Source organism: Lemur catta, chromosome 10 (assembly GCF_020740605.2).
Source record: "Lemur catta isolate mLemCat1 chromosome 10, mLemCat1.pri, whole genome shotgun sequence".
In the NCBI taxonomy this organism is placed as follows: Eukaryota; Metazoa; Chordata; class Mammalia; order Primates; family Lemuridae; genus Lemur; species Lemur catta.
Window position 1 is genome coordinate 32,170,568 of NC_059137.1, and position 16,496 is coordinate 32,187,063.

Genomic DNA, 16,496 nt, shown 5'->3' on the forward strand with positions numbered 1-16,496 from the left:
ATAGTACTTTATTAAAACTAATAAAACTATTGTTTTTGATTAATTTTTTGCATAAAAGACACCCATTCATTGGTTCATTTTACAAATATTGAGTGCCAAGCATGTGCCAAGCACTTTTTAAAAAGACTTTATTTTTTTGTCCCCCCAACCATGTACAGCCTCCCCTATTATCAACATCCCCCACCAGACTGGTACATTTATTATAACTGATGAACCTACATTGACACATCATCACCAAAAGTCCATAGTTTACATTAAGGTTTCTTGGTGTTATACGTTCTGTGGGTTTGGAAAAATATAAAATGACATTTTACCTATCAATATAGCATCCTATGGAGTAGTTTCACTGCTCTAAAACCCCTCTGTGTTCTACCTGTTCATCCCTCCCTCCTCCCTAACCCTTAGCAACCACTGACATCCTGATCATTTTTGATGACTAAAGCTCAATCCAGTATAGTCTAAAATTCCAATCTCATATCCAATTTAAAACTCTTCCATTAATCCATTGCTCAAAGGACCCAAAAAGTGGATTAGAGGGATCAGAGGGAGGGAGAGGGACTACACTGAAGATAATTCTCCTTCCCTTCTCTCCGTACATGGAGATCATCCAGGATTGGGGCAGGGGGGTGCTTGGATAGAAGAGGTAACAATAGTCTTACTTAGCCATCTGCCAGCATGGGGAAGGTGCCCTTAGTCTTACTCTGGTCACTCTGGTTCTATCTGCTTCTGGTGGCCTCTGCTGATGTAATAATGATCTCCATAGGATGGTTTATTGTTCAGGTCAACCTGGCCCCCTCTGTCAATAAGGGCTTCCTTAGAGAGGGACAACTCTATCATGGTTCATACCTCCAGTCCCCTCTCTGATAGGGTGTCAACTCATTTGTCCTGGCTGTCTAGGTAGCCCTTTGTGTCCCTGCATTTCTCCTCTGCTCTGTAGTTCTTTCTGTGGACTGATGGAAACCACTGAGATTTTCTTCCATACATTCAGTCATGAAGCCAGGGTGGAGATGCCACATGCCACTTTCTTTCCAGGATTATGACTCTATATTCCTTCCTTGATGTGCTGCTGCAAGGCTACCCCAATAAGCCTCTTTTGGAAATCTACAGTGAAAAGTAGGCGCATGTCTCTGTGTCCAAGTGTACACCCCATCTTCAGGCCAAGGTTTCCCTAGAACTCTCTCACCAGGCTCCATTCTGCTTGCCTCACTGGGCAGTGAGATGCCAGTGGTCTCCCTGTCTACTAGCCACCCCCAACTCTGCAAGGCATTCTCTTGGAGCAGCACATCCCCCATGCTCCCAACAAACTTGGCTTTGTGGGATAGGGGATAAAAGATTTCTCCACTGTAAACACTGTACTCTCTGCAAGGCTGGGGATTCTGATCACTTTCTTCTTCTTCCCTGGGCTTCTTATGTGGACTATATGGCTTGGGTTGATGGCTATCAATGATAGGGTTGGTTTGCCTACCAATAAGCCCTGAGGGAACATATGTGTTCCTTTAGATATGGAGACTTAGTGCCTGTAGATTTCATCTATAGACTCTTGTGCCAGTTCTGGGGCCATGGGAAAAGCTCCACTCAATATCCTGGCATGCTAAAATCTGGTTTTATATTTGACTACGTTCTCCTATCCACCAATGGTCTTTGAGTGTTATAAGATGGTATGACATTTTTTGTTTGTTTTTGTTTTAATCTGTCAATTCCTATTCCTAGAAAAGCCATAGAAAATGATGGTTTATTAAAAAAATAATATAAGGCTCTGTTTATGTTAGTACTGACTTATTTCCCAGGAAATATTTAATTTCCCTAGCTAGATGCTATAAATATACTAGGACTTTATATTTATGTGGTTTATTATAATAGAGATTTATTCTGTAAGTCAAATCATGGCCTTCAGATGTGTTCTCTGTAATCAAAGCCCCTGGTGCCCAGGGAGGCAGTAGGGAATACTTTGGAGTCAAATCAACTTGAGCTGGAATCAGCAGCTGTGTGAAGTTGGGCAAGTCACTTAACGTATTCCTCGTACGTAAAATAAAAATAATAGTACCTACTCATTTCAGAGGGTTATGAGGACTTAGTTGAATAATGTATGTAAAGCTTTTAACATGATGCCTGGGTTATAGAGAGGATGCAATACGTTTAGCTACTTTTGTTATCTCTATGGAATAATGCCATACTACCATTTGAATAGGAACATATCAAACTGGGCAGGGGAGGCCAAGACTGGGCATTTTACTACATAGAAGGAGCATATATCATGGAAGCAGAAAAAGGAGTCAAGTTCAGGACAGACAGCAGAGGTTAGGGACTCCACCTAAAAGACTGAGAGATACAAGATCAAGGATTAAGGTCAAAGAGTATCAGTGACTGAAAACTAGGTATAGGATGGCAAGGATAAATCTTGATAGTTATGGATTTGAAAGGTAAGGTCCAGAACATGTTTAAGAGGGTGGATGACCTGGGATTGTACATTGAAACAAACCAGGACTTCTGACATCAGTGCTGTTAGGAGTAGGAGAGAAGGTAATTAATTCCCTATGGCATTTCTCCTTTTGCCAGAGGGAATCCTTACGTATTTTTTCCTTATGATCAACAAGTCTCATTTCCTCTGTTTCATTTCTAATAAATCTGGTAGGGGTGAAATAGAATTGACTATCCTTTTAAAAAATTATTGCTAATTAGGCAAAAAAATTTATTCAAATTTTTATTTTTTGATCATAAGTGTCATTTAACACTTTCCAATATATTTGCTAGCTGTTTGCATTTCTCCTTTTGTGAATTATCTACTTATGTCATTTATAACTTGTTTACTGAAATTTTAGGATTTTTCTTACTAATCTGCATTCTCTGGATATATTGACTCTATGTCAGTGAGATTTGCTGTAATTTTTCCCTTTTATATTTGCCTTTTAATTTTTGACTTTGCATTTTTAGGGCAAATAGAACTTTAATAGGTTACATAGTTAGATGTATCAATATTTTACCTTAAAAAAATCTTCCATGCCTTTTAGAATGACTTCCATGACTTTTGTTCCATTGCACATAATATAATTCTTTATATTTTCCTATACACATTACAAAGTTTGATTTTTATATGTAACTGTTATCCATTTGAAATCTGTTTATTATTTGCAGATATAGTACAAATTTATCACAGCATTGTTTATTGTATATTACTTCCCTTCTGCACTGATTTGTGATCTTTCTTTATCATCTATTAAACTCCTATGTATAATAAGCACTGTTTATGTATAACTTCTGTTATTGATTTCAAGAGCATCAATGGGATTTTTTTTTTGCCTCATAGTGATTTTGAGTGAGGAAATGTGAATACTGAGCTTCTGGGTTGTACATTTACCTAAGGCATCTCTTTGGATATCATGCTTATCCCATGTTAGTATAAACTCAGTTTTCAAAATGTAATTATCAAGTGATGCCATAGCTCATTCAAAATTATTTATAAATATTAGTCTTTCCACATATGGCCAAAACTCAATACCACTGGTGTTAACAAGAAACAATGCATATTGTGTTCAGTTTCATTAGCAGGGAAAGGTGAATTAAAAAAGAAAATCTGCTTCTATACCATTTGTAGAGCCATTAGTTGTTATTATGTCATATTTATTCTCATGAGTAATGCCCTTCTACACTACCCTTCCAACAGGCTGGTGGCTGTTAATTCAGCAAATTCAATTTTCCAAGTGAAGAAAGTTGCCCTTGCATCAAGCTCATGAATATAATGCCTGTTGGTGGATATAATTCTTCCATTATAAGCTTCATCCATCATGCCACGGCAAGTGGCCAGAGCTGTGAGCTTGAACATGGCAAAGACTGGTAAGGATTCCTCTTGCTTAATTTCACTAATGGATTTTATTTCTTCCCTTTAACAGTGCTATGTCTGTCTACATAGAGAACTGTGTTTAGATGGTAGATATTTTCAATATTAAACCATTTCAGATCTGTTTTAGAATAAACACTTTAGTTGGTATCATTCTCTAGGTATTATTTATCAATCAACCTTGTGCATTTGAGCATGCTTTTCTGTGGGCAAAGGTCCTGCTTATCCAATGATACTCGATCTGAGTTTTGTAACTGTTAGATGTTAGATCATGCCAGAGGGTTCAGGCTCATAGAGGCATACTCTGAGACTATCACAACTTTCTTGGGATTTGACCATCCTATCCATTTTCTGTCTCCATGTTGATTCTTGGTCTCTTACATGTAAGGGATCCAAAGAAACACGGTTATTCTATTTATTGCTACTGAGTAAAACATCAGCATTTAGTTGATTGTTTCTTAAATTTTCTCTGAGCAAAGCAGTGGTGAATTTTCTACTAGCTCCTTAGGTTCCTGATGTGATATGCACTGATTTTTCTGGACTTGGCCAACTCACCAAACCATTGTGCTTTTTCTTTCCATCCACAGAAGCAGGAATACCCAATGGGTTAGGAAATCTTCTAGAGGCTTGATTCATGGATTATATAGATAAAGGATATTTTTTGGAGTCAGTATTTGCAGATTTGTTGAATTATGGAAACAGCAACAGAATATTTAAAAATGAAGTTTAGGTATCAGACAGAATTTGCAGTTGAAGAGATAGAGCTGTTTGAGCCTTCAGGGATTTAAGGAAAAATAGGCACATATTTCCAGAGCTTTGGCATTTTCTAGGACTCATGGAGAAGAGAGGTTTTGATGGCCTTGTCTGTGCATCAGAGATTTCTTTAGTAGGTTCAGAACAGGATGGAGGAAATAAATAGAACCTGTTCCAAAGCTTAGTAACATGGGGATCACAGGCTGAGCAGCAGCGTCCAAATGACCCAGGAAGGATGGTTCCCAGCCCTTGGAGATGTAACTGTGATTGGGCTCCTTGGTCCTGGTAAAGAAATGACCAGCAGAGTAGGTATGCAAGCAAGAAGAGAACTGGACACAGCTGAAGCATCACTTTATACATTCAGATCTTGCAATTATAGTTGATTCTGGTAAGGGAGAGTTTTGTTCTGTTTGTTGTTCCTTTGGCCTTAGGTTAGAGCTTCCTTGACATTTTATTCCACTGGAGGGGTGATCAGCTGAAGCTGAGAGGATCAGGTCTTAATGGTGCCCAGTCTCAAGAAAGAAGTGGTAGGGATGGGAACCCAGGATTGGAGCCCGGGGAATTGGAGGGTTTGAAGTAGTAAGAAATTCCAGTGTTTAGATCAGAGAGGGACAACCAGACATCTGAGTCAAGCAGGGTCATGCCTCATAGGTATAGGGTACTAGCAATAAGGAGCCAGGATTTTGGGAAACAGGAGTTTTGTTCAAGATTTTAATTTTTAGAAAAAAAGAATATTATATATTAAATAATATCAAATAACATATAACCCCAAATATTCCTTCCTCTACTTGATAATTTAAAATAAAATTTGGTCTCTAGAAGGTTTCAGTATTAATAATACAGATTAAAAACTAAAAAATACATTACCAGTGCATATTTGTGAATATTCCCTATAAATTTTACTCGAGTTATAAGTATGTATTTATTATATACTTAATATAAGTACATATCATAAGATCTCTCTCTTTCTCTCTAGAGAGAGTGAGAGAGAATGGACTCTTGCTACTCTGGAAATTAAGATATATATATGTGTATCTATATATTAAATATTACAAAATTAGCTTCATTCCTTTCCTGATTGTGTGCTTTTATTTTTGGCTTGCTATTTGCAATAAGTGACTCAGAAATGGAAGTGAAAAATCATTTTACAGTTTGAGTAGAGATTTTTTTTTCTGTTAGGGTTGTTGTAATTCTTACATAATATGAGTACAAACCTCTGAATGTTTATTAGATGTCTGGTGCTGGGTTTCTGTGTAAAACAACAATACCAGCCCCCTAACTTCCATGCCTCTCTAATTATATGTAAACTTGTTTAAGATCATCCAGTACAATGATTCATCACTCCAAGGTGCTCTGCTAAGGCTACATTGTTACAAGACTATTGTTCCCTACTGAATATATTTATTTTGAGCTTTGGTTAATTTTTTTATTTTTAAAATAAGCTCTAGATCTCTATCTGTACTTATTATGTAAGAAATAATAAACACTTGAATGCATTTATCTACTTTTAAAAAGTTACCTCTTATGATAGAAACAGAAGGCTATTGTGTTCTTAAAAATATATTATTGCTGTCATTATCAGCAGCATCATAATTCTCACCACCATCATCATCATCACCACCATCTGTTAGTATTGGTTAGTGTTGGTTGCTAACCATTTAGTTCAGGGATTATTGTTAAGTTCTAGTAGCATTTATAAATAGTACATATTAAATAACAGAGTCCTTGCCTTTAGAAAAAGAAAAATGAGTAATGGGCAAAATTATAGGCAGTTCCTAAATTTCAAATGGGTTGGTTACTATTTTTGTTTGTAAGACAGTTTGTGTGAACTTGGAGTCCCTTTCATTGATTGATAGGTAAACAATGTCATATATGTTCTATATATGTACCCACTTTTTCTCCCAAAAACCCACTCAAGACCTGAAACTCGATGTGTTTAACTCTATGTGAGAGTATCAGAGTCTACTGGTAAAAATTTATCAAGACTCAACACAAAGTCTTCGCTAGAGTTGGTGGAGTAATTTTTCCCTATCTGCCATCCTCACCTACACCCCAAGCAAGACATGAAGACATTTATGCCTGCTGTTATGGGCTAAATTGTGTCCCTGCAAAATATTAATATATGTTGAAATCCTCACCCTACGTACCTATAAATGTGACTTTATTTAGAAATAGGGTCTTTGTAGCAGTAATTAAAGAAGAGGCTATATTGGATTAGGGTGGGGCCTAGCCCAATGACTGGTGTCCTCATAACAGGAGGGAAATTTGGACACACAGACAAGGAGAATGCTATGTGACAACAGGACAGAGATTGGGGTGATGCATCTACAAGTCAGGGAACACCAACGATTGCTGGCAACCACCAGAAGCTAGGAAGGGGCAAGGAAGATTCCTCCCCAAGAACCTTCACAAAGAGCATGGCCCTGTTCATACCTTGATTTTAAACTTCTAACCTCAAGAACTGTGAGATAATAAATTTCTGTTTTTTAAGCCACCCAAGTTTATGATAATTTGTTATGACAGTCCAAGGAAACTAACACACCTTTGAAGTAAACAAAATTTGACCATTGGAAATTTTTCATGTATGTATCTGCTCCATGATAACTCTGGAAACGAACTTATTACTAAAAGAAAACCAGGCATACTTAAGTTTGATATGTGGTTTAGTTTGCCATCTTATGACACAATTGTGGTGGTAATATTTAAATGATAACATTGTTAGTGCTTTTTAATATAAATCCTTTATATCAATGAGAATTTTTAGATATATGATGACACATAATAATGAGTCCTACAATTTGTAGAATTATTATGGCAAGACATGAATATATGAAAAAAACTAAAGACTGTGTATGACAGAAACCTGTACATGTCAATCCTTGCTTTAAGTAGAGAACACATAGTAAATAAAAATAAATTAGATACAGTTAGAGTTTTAAAAGAAGATTCTTCTGTTTACTATTCTTCTATTTTTTTTTCCAATTGAAACTTGGCTTAGCTCTAAATTTCCAGAGTGTAGGAGTCCATTAAATCTCTAGGGTCTCCTTCCCTCCAAAATGGTCCAAGAATCCAAGGACCTTAATGAATTCAAAGAGGCTAATCATCTTTCCAAATATCTTACAGAGGAAGAAAGAGAGAGAAAGAATTGAAAAATTTGACAAGCCTTCTGTTGGGTCCCAATTTTTAGATGCTATTGTTTCTAACATCTGCAAGTTATTGGTAATAATAGGTCCTCATGGTCTGATGCATCCTTTTTCACTCCTGCAGCGATTTCTGGTCAATAACCAATTGTTGTGTTTCCCACTTGGATGAAAGCCCTTTAGTTCACACTCCTGTCTGTTAAGAGGATGGACTTTAAAGTCTGACAGTTTTGAGTCTCATATCTGCCACTTACTAGCTGTGTGACCTTGAGAAGTTACTTAAGTTCACTAGGTCTCTGTTTTCAGCACGGTAAAACGGGTATACTATTGTATCTTCCTCATAGACTGGTTGTAAGAATTAAACAAGAAAATGCACATAAAATACTTGGAAAAAGCCTGGCACATAGTAATATTTGTAATAGTGAAACAATGAGGATTGTATCTATATTTACGAAGAGATTTAATGATGTGGGGAAAAGCCTATGATATAATTTTAAGGGCAAAGAGAGGAATACAATTGTATATGTAGTGTGATTTTTAATGTGACAAAGAGAATGGTGCTCACCAAACATTCCATTTTAGCTCCTTGACTTTTTCCAACCCCCTCCCCACACCTGTAATTATGCAACTAGGTCTGGACAATGGGCTGTGGTGAAAGTTAAGTGTGTCATTTATGGGCTGCAGTATGGAAGAACTATTGTGAGACCCTTAGGCTGTTGTTTTGTCTCTTAAGGTGACTGAAGAGGTCATATGTTCCAGAAGCACCTACAAGGTGGTAGAATTTCCATCAACCTGATCCTTGATGAATGAAGCCCTCTGATAACCCATGAGGGACAGGTAGCATGAGTAACAATAAACCTTTGTAGAGTTAGGCCACTGGGATTTGGGGGTTAACATGTTACCACAGCAAAATCTGGCCTACCCTGACCAGTACCTTTATTTTCATAAAATTGTGTATAAAAAGATTTGAGGACCACCAAAATTATAATAATGGTTATTGTTGCATAGTGTGATTGTGGATGTTTTTAAATTTTCTTTTAAAATCTTTTCTGTATTAAAAATATTTTTAAAGGGAGGCAGTGATGTGCTTAGTTCATTTAAGAAAAATTTTGATCAAAACTGGTTAAATTACCTTCTGAAAGGGTAAGCTTTTAGCTATTTAGAGGCTATTTATTAATGAGAATTACTTCACTTTCTAGCACTGACAACTTAATGGGGATTTAGTGTAGATTAGGGCTTGGCAGGCTATAGGCTGTGGGCCAAGACTGGCCCGCAACCTATTTTTTAAAATAAAGTTTTATTGGAACGCAACCACACTGATTCATTTATGGATTGGCTATGGCTGCGGTGCCCAACCCCGGGGCCACAGACCTGTGGCCTCTTAGGAACCGGGCCGCCCAGCGGGAGGTGAGCGGCGGGCAAGCAGGCCGTATTTCCGTATTTCCAGCAGTCCCCTTCGCGGCATCGCCACGTAAGCCCCGCCTCCTCTCCCGCCACAGCAGCACCGCACCCTGCCGTGAACTGCGCATGCGAGGGATCCCCGTTGCGCGTCCCTCAGGAGAGTCCAGTGCCTGCTGATCTGAGGTGGAGCTGAGGTGGTGGTGCTGGGGCCGGGAGCGGCTGCAGACACAGATCACCGTTAGCAGAGAGGTTTGACTGCACAGTGAATGTAATGCGCCTGAATCATCCCGAAGCCATCCCTCCCCCGGCCCCCCACTTCGGCCCGTGGAGAAATTGTCTTCCCGGAAACTGCTCCCTAGTGCCAAAAAGGTTGGGGACCGCGGGTCTGTGGTATTTTAGTGACCACATGGGCCACACAACCTAAAATATTTACTAGCCAGCCCTTTTCAAAAGAAATTTTCCAACCTGGGGTGTAGATTGTAAACTCTGAGCAGGGCCAGGACTAGGGTGAGGAGAGTTAGGTATTTGCCTAGTGTATCAGACACGGTTCTCCAGAGACAGAACCAACATGATTTCTTTCTTTCTTTACTATTTATAGGAATTGGCTTACGTGATCATGGAGGTGGAGAAGTCCCAAGATCTGCAGTCAGCAAGCTGGAGGGTTGATATGCCAGGAGAGTCAATGGCATATAGTTCCACCCTGAAGTGGTGGAACTGGTCTGAAGGCCTGAGAAGCAGCAGAGTCATGGTGTAAGTTCCAGTCCAAGTCCAAGTCTGCAAGTAGAAGACTGATGTCCCAGCTTAAAGACAGTCGGGCAGAGAGAGAGAGTTCTCCCTCACTTGGCCTTTTGTTCTGTTCAGGCCCTCACTGGATTGGATGAGGCCCACCCACATTAGGGAGGGAAATTTGCTTTCCTCAGTCTACAAATTTAAATGCTAATCTTTTCCAGAAACGCCCTCTCAGACACACCCAGAAATAATGTTTAACCAGATATTAAGTAGGCATCTCATAGCCCAGTCAAGTTGACACATAAAATTAACTGTCAAAGGCTGGACACGGTGGTTCATGCCTGTAATCCTAGCACTCCGGGACACTGAGGCGGGAGGATTGCTTGAGCTCAGGAGTTCAAGACCAGCCTGAGCAAGAGCGAGACGCCATCTTTACTAAAAATAGAAAGAAATTAGCTGGACAACTAAAAGTATATATAGAAAAAGTTAGTCGGGCATGGTGGCACATGCCTGTAGTCCCAGCTATTCGGGAGGCTGAGGCAGGAGGATCGCTTGAGCCCAGAAGTCTGAGGTTGCTGTGAGCTAAGCTGACGCCACGGCACTCTAGCCGGGGCAACAGTGAAACTCTGTCTCAAAAAAAAAAAAAAAAATTAACTGTCACATCTAGAGTGTAAACTTTAAAGGGGTACTGAAAAACTCAGTAATCAATGTTAAATAACATTTTAACACAATATTAAAAAATATTAATGCAAAAATCCATGATGAACAAAATGTCAAAATTTTAAGTAAAGATAGGATCAGTAATCATACCTTGCCAAGCCATATTGGAACCTGAGGCTACTAATCTTGTCTCTATTTAGAATTTTGATTTTTTTGCTCATCTTGTAAGGCACAGAAGTGCCCTAAATTCCCTAGTACAATACTTAACATATAGTGGACCTGCTTAAGTTTTTTTCATTGATTATGAATTTGTTAGCCCATGATACTGCAAAAGAGGAATTAGAAACATCTGTGAGTGGGAGCAGTTTGACCCAGTTGTTCTGCTAGAAGGTAGAACTTTCTAACCCTAAATTTATGGATAATAGTAAGTCTATTCAGCAGTTTGTCTATTCACCAACAAATAGTGGCGATGGGTTTTGTCTTAGTACTAGACCCATGGGCACCATCCTAATTTATTTGACTGTTTTAAGGTGGTATTTTCGGATTTATTATACTTTAAGCATAATTTTGAACATAATTTTAGATTTTCTGTAGAGGCTTGCTTGTACAATCTAAATACTTGCTATATTACTTTTTAGCCAACTATTTCTGGCTTCCTCTCCCATTTCTTAGTTGATGTTATTCATCAAATAGACTAATCTCATCCTCTCCTTCCAGGCTCTTGTAATATCTCCATTATGACTGGAAGATGAAATGTTCATTCCAAAGTCAAATTTGTTGGGATTCTAAGTCACATTTTTCAGAGTTCAAAGGTTCATATGGTACACAAACTTGAACTTTACTCAATAATATAATATTTGGATATAGCTGCTCCCAGGGAATGAACATCATATTGTTTACTCCTTGGCATAGAGACCCATGTTGGTCAGTACAGAGACTTGGATGAGAATAAGAAATATTTACCTTTATCTTCCGAATACCCACTATCTGGGAGAGAGAGGTAAATTTTGGGAAAGAAAGCACTGTATAAGTGGATGTTGGTGTTACATAACTATCTTTAGGCAAAACATTTTCTTTTTTTTTTAATTAAATTTAGTTATATATATATTTTTATTTCAGAATATTACAAGGGTGCAAATGTTCAGGTTACATATATTGCCTTTACCCCACCTGAGTCAGAGCTACAAGCATGCTCATCCCCCAGACGGTGCACACTGCACCCATTAGGTGTGAATATAGCCATCCCCTCCTCCCCCATATTTTTAGACAAGATCTTGCTCTGTTGTCCTGCTTGAGTGCAGTGGCATCATCATAGCTCACTGCAGCCTCAAACTCCTGGGCTGAAGGGATCCTCCTGCCTCAGCTTCCCAAAGTACTAGGATTACAGGTGTGAGCTACCACGCCCGGCCAGAGAAAACATTTTATTTTATTTTATCAATTTTGTTATACTTGAATCAGGATTATAAGTGTGCCCATCACCCAGATAGTGTTCATTGTGCTTGTTAGATAGGTTTTCACCCACCTCCTCCTCTTCCTTCCCCATTTCCCCACCCCCTCGCCCCTACAGAGAAAACATTGTAAAGAGAGTATAATAAATGTAGAAATGGAAAACACAATTATACATTTAATTTAGCATTGAAAATCAAAATAAATATACCCAAATGCAAAAGGAAACTTGCTCATGAAGTTCTGATAAATGTACAAATATTAATAGTTTAGTCTGAATTATGCTTAAAATGTTAGCTGGCTTTTTGTTAGATGTCTTCTATAATATTACCCAAAAGTAAAAGTAAAAGTAAAATTTGTGTTCTTCATGTAGGGAAACAAAGGGAGATCAAGAAATGTTCTCCTTCCTCACCTCAGTTCTTTGATGTGGATTGGGGAGGAGGAGTGGAGTGGTAGGAGAGTGAGAGAGGGAAAACCCAGAAGTGACGTTTGAGGAAAGAAAGAAGAGGAAAAATGAGAGGAAGATATTAAAGGAGAAATGTGGAGCAGTGAGGGGAAAGAGGGCAGAAAGTTTGTGAGGAAGGTACCAAAGGCAGGAGTCTGGCTGTAAAAGCTCTGTTTTGAGTACTAGCTGGAGATAATATGGAGACAGAAAGTAAACAATTTTTGGTGGTGGAGACTCATCTGATTTGTTATTTACTATACAGGTGCTCTGCAAGTTTGTTGCATAAAGAGGAGGAATGATTTGGGTCTGGTGCCATTATGATGATTTCTTCTGAAGGTACTAATATTCTGAGGTTTGATAAAATTCCGTCTCTTTGCTTTTCCTGTTCCTACAATAAAGTGAACTAAGAAGAGCTAAAACATTTATCATGTACAAATGGCAAAATCTATGAGAAAGTTGCTTGAGAAGTAAGACCTCTAACTCTTCATTTATTCCCACTATCCTAGTTTTCCTGTTATTTTTCCAGTTTTTTATTTGGATGAGGACTGCCTATAGCATGTTCTCCAGCATGTAGAAAAATGAAAGAGTTTTTTCTGAAGAAAAATTCACTGCTCTCTTAAACTTCACCTTGAGGAATTGGTATCCTAACTTTTCTCTATTTTTTTAATGAATTTTTGAGAGAAAACTTGAAGGTTTTCTGCATAGGCAATTTTCTAACATTGTATAGCTGAGTCATGTGGAGAGACTATTTCTACTGTTGACAATAATTGTCTTCTCTCTGGAGAAAGTAAAAAGATACAGTATTTCTTAGAATCTCCCACAGCATCTAGTCATGTGCTTTATTTACAGAGGATTCTCAGTAAAAATTCATAAAATTATTAATTTAAGGTCTTTACTGACAATGATATATGTTATAGATAATGGTATTTTTTCCATCTAATTATGAGAACTGTGGGCTCTTAAGCCAACTTGTGTATCTGCTATATTTTATATCTGAATTATACTGCTGGTTTTATCTTTTTAATTTGATTTGTATCTTTATCAAACCAATATAAATGCACGGTTAAAAAATTCAAGCAGAACAAGACTTATAATGAATACAGCAGTATCCTGTGGCATATTTTCCCACACCTGATTTCTGTTCACTATTCTACTTTATTAGCTGTTTTATATCCTATTTCTAAATAATAGAGTTATACTAGTCTTCAACATTTTCTCTTTGTATGTACCAATGATTTCCTGCAATGGGTGAGGGATCTTTAGCTTTCTTACACCATTTATTCCTTCCCTTTTCCTTTTCTCCTTCCATATTCTACTATCATGTCACAGTTTTGGTTCAGTTGACATTTAGAAGTCCTTTTTAAAAAAATTCTTTTTAATGGTTGTACTCTGGGAATTTTAAGAGAATAATCAGAGGTATGCACAAAAGATTTCCATGCAAGGATGGAAATTCTTTACAGTTCAGCAGTCATTATGAAAAAGTAGACAAAATCTGAAGTCTAGCATTAGACAATTTTTTGTTAAAAATCTATTACTACCTGTTCACGTGATAGACTTCTATGCAACCATTAAAAACAATATTTTTGAAGATTGTTAATAGCATAGGCAAAGGTTCATGATATAGAGAGTTAAAAAAGATAATAAACATGCAGGTGGGGCAAAGGCAATATATGTAACCTGAACATTTGTACCCCTGTACTGTGCTGAAATTAAAAAAAAATTAAAACAAAACAAAAAAGATAACAAAATGGTTAACAGTATACCTAGTTTGATCCAAATTTTCTTTAAAAAAGAAGAAGAAAAAAAAATGATCATAGTAAGAGGGTATGGAAGGTTGTGTACCAAAATGTTAAAAGTGGTTTTCTCTAGATCATATTGAAAAGTAATTTTGTTTTCCTGTTTAGGTTTTCCAAAATGATTCATGTTGGTAAATTGCTTTCTAAAAGGGTTTTACTATTTTACAATATTGTCAGCCATTTACAAAACCAACAGCCATATTGTATTTTTAAAGCTACTTGGTGTGGTGCTTTTATTTTTAAAATTCTTGATATTATCTATGCTCTACTTTTATTTGTATTTGGACATCTTTGTGGAATTTTGACATGAATTAAATGCATTTACTTTTAGCTATATTTTATAGGAAGACACAAAAATGTTATGATAAGTTACCTTAATCTTTCTAAATTTATTTTCGCTAATTTAATTAACAAAATTGCTCCTTATTTTCAGTTTTGTTTCTTGATTGTGTTTGAATAATTTTTCATCGCTTTCTTTTCTTATTGTGCATTGATTGCTTTGTGAATTACTTTTATGTCCGTTCATGTTCTTTGGACATAGATTTTGAGATGGTAAAATGGTGGTAGCGATTATTCTAAGTAGAGAGATCAGTGTGAGCAAAGGCATGGAATAATACTATGGAATGGGTTTGTGAGAGAGTAATTCCACCTTGACAGGACTGTGGTGTACATGTAGGAGAATAGGCAGGGAAAGGTATGTCTTAGAGTTGTTGCCTATAGCCCACCTCTCTCTAAAAGAATCTTTTCTGCCCACAGCCCTGCTTCCTGTCCTTCCCCCATGTGACTGGGCCGTAGCTGATTGGAATGGAGAGGGCATCTGATCCAAGGGCAGACAATCCATAGACTGTTCTGTGACATTTCTGTAATCCAGCATGAAAAGAAGGACTGGGCCATTTTGACAGCTTAAAGCCTGTCATTGGGAAATTAAGAGACTGAACCAATTGGTAGTGGGGCAGAAACTACAAGGAAGTGTTGAGAGTTCTCAAGGTTTAGAAGGTATTGGGAGTGGCCACCCTGTACTGTTTGCTAGCTGAGACTATGAGGGAATGGAAACTGAATACCCAGAGGAAGCAGGGCAGTGGAGAGAAGGGAAACCGAAAAGAGAAGCTACAACACTGATAGAAAGAGAAAGTTATTGAGTTTAGAGCTTTCTTGTTTTCTGATAGCTATCAAGTGATCAATGAGTATCCTTTAAAGATTTTCTTTTCTTGGGGTAGCTTGAGTAGATCTCTAGTCCTCTAGTCCTTTTAAGCAGACAGACATTTCTGGGGCCATATTATGAAGAACTTTGGATATTAGGGCAAGACCTTTGTAATTTGCTAGGCAAGGGATAAATATTAACAATTTTTTGGATATGAAGTAATATATCAGACCATATATTAAGTGAAGATTAAGATTAGTAGTAGTTTGTAGGAGAGATGGAGACACTGATTTGAAAGCTATTACAATAAAATACATGGAAAGTAATTAATGCCTTGAGGATATGACAGAAGGAAGGTACATGTGTAGATAGACGTAAAACCTATAATAAAGGCAGGATCAAAAACATGATAACTTATTGGATATAGGACACAAGGAAAAGAACAGGTTGAGTTGAAGCTGAGATCTTGAGTCTTGGGGATTAGAAGTTGGTAATATCAGTAAGAGAAATAGGAAAGTTGGGAGGCTGGATTGTTTTGGATTGTGGAAGACCAGACAGCTGTTAATTTTGTGTCAATTGCATTTCAGGTGATGGTTGGGAAATACTATCTAGTTCACCTTAAGTAAGTTATGTTGAGTTCCTAAAGCTTGTTCCAGGTTTTGGATGGTGGAGATGGGGGAGGGGGTTGAAGTACAGAAATTAATAAAATATGGTTTGTGCCTTTGAGGAAATCCTACCTAGTATTATGGGTGAAGTTATCTGTCAGGTAGAGATGTGCATGTGGAGCTTGGGAGAGAACCGTTGGATTGGAGATCCAAATGTCAATAGAGCCCCAAAGAACTGGATTGTCAAAGGATAGAGTTAGGGAGTATGAAGACGAGAACCAAGGCTAAAACCATAGTGAAGACTTGTGTCACAGTGCAGAAGGAAGGAGAAGCAGAGGAGCCATGGCCAGGATATTGGCAAGGGAAGCAGGGTAGTACAGGGTCAGAGAAACCAACAAGAAACAAAGGAAGGGAGGTTTCAGGAGGCACAAGACCATCAATAGTATTAAATGCTATAGAAAGCTTTAGAGAATGAAGTTGGTTTGATATGCAGGAGGTCGTTTGTGATCCTAGAAGGAATTTGTGAGTAAAAGGGGCTGGCAAAG

The 16,496-nt window shown here is 37.7% G+C and overlaps 1 long non-coding RNA gene across 2 annotated transcripts in view; it reads left to right on the top strand.

Moving 5' to 3' along the window:
* Window positions 1-16,241, top strand: part of LOC123646314 — a 128,536-nt gene extending 112,295 nt beyond the window's left edge. For both annotated transcript variants that reach the window (XR_006737867.1, XR_006737868.1), the window contains 5 exons: window positions 3,662-3,831; window positions 8,462-8,565; window positions 9,728-9,879; window positions 12,672-12,745; window positions 14,962-16,241. This is a non-coding gene — a long non-coding RNA (uncharacterized LOC123646314). The remainder of the gene's footprint in view (window positions 1-3,661; window positions 3,832-8,461; window positions 8,566-9,727; window positions 9,880-12,671; window positions 12,746-14,961) is intronic.
* The last annotated feature ends 255 nt before the right edge of the window (window positions 16,242-16,496 follow it).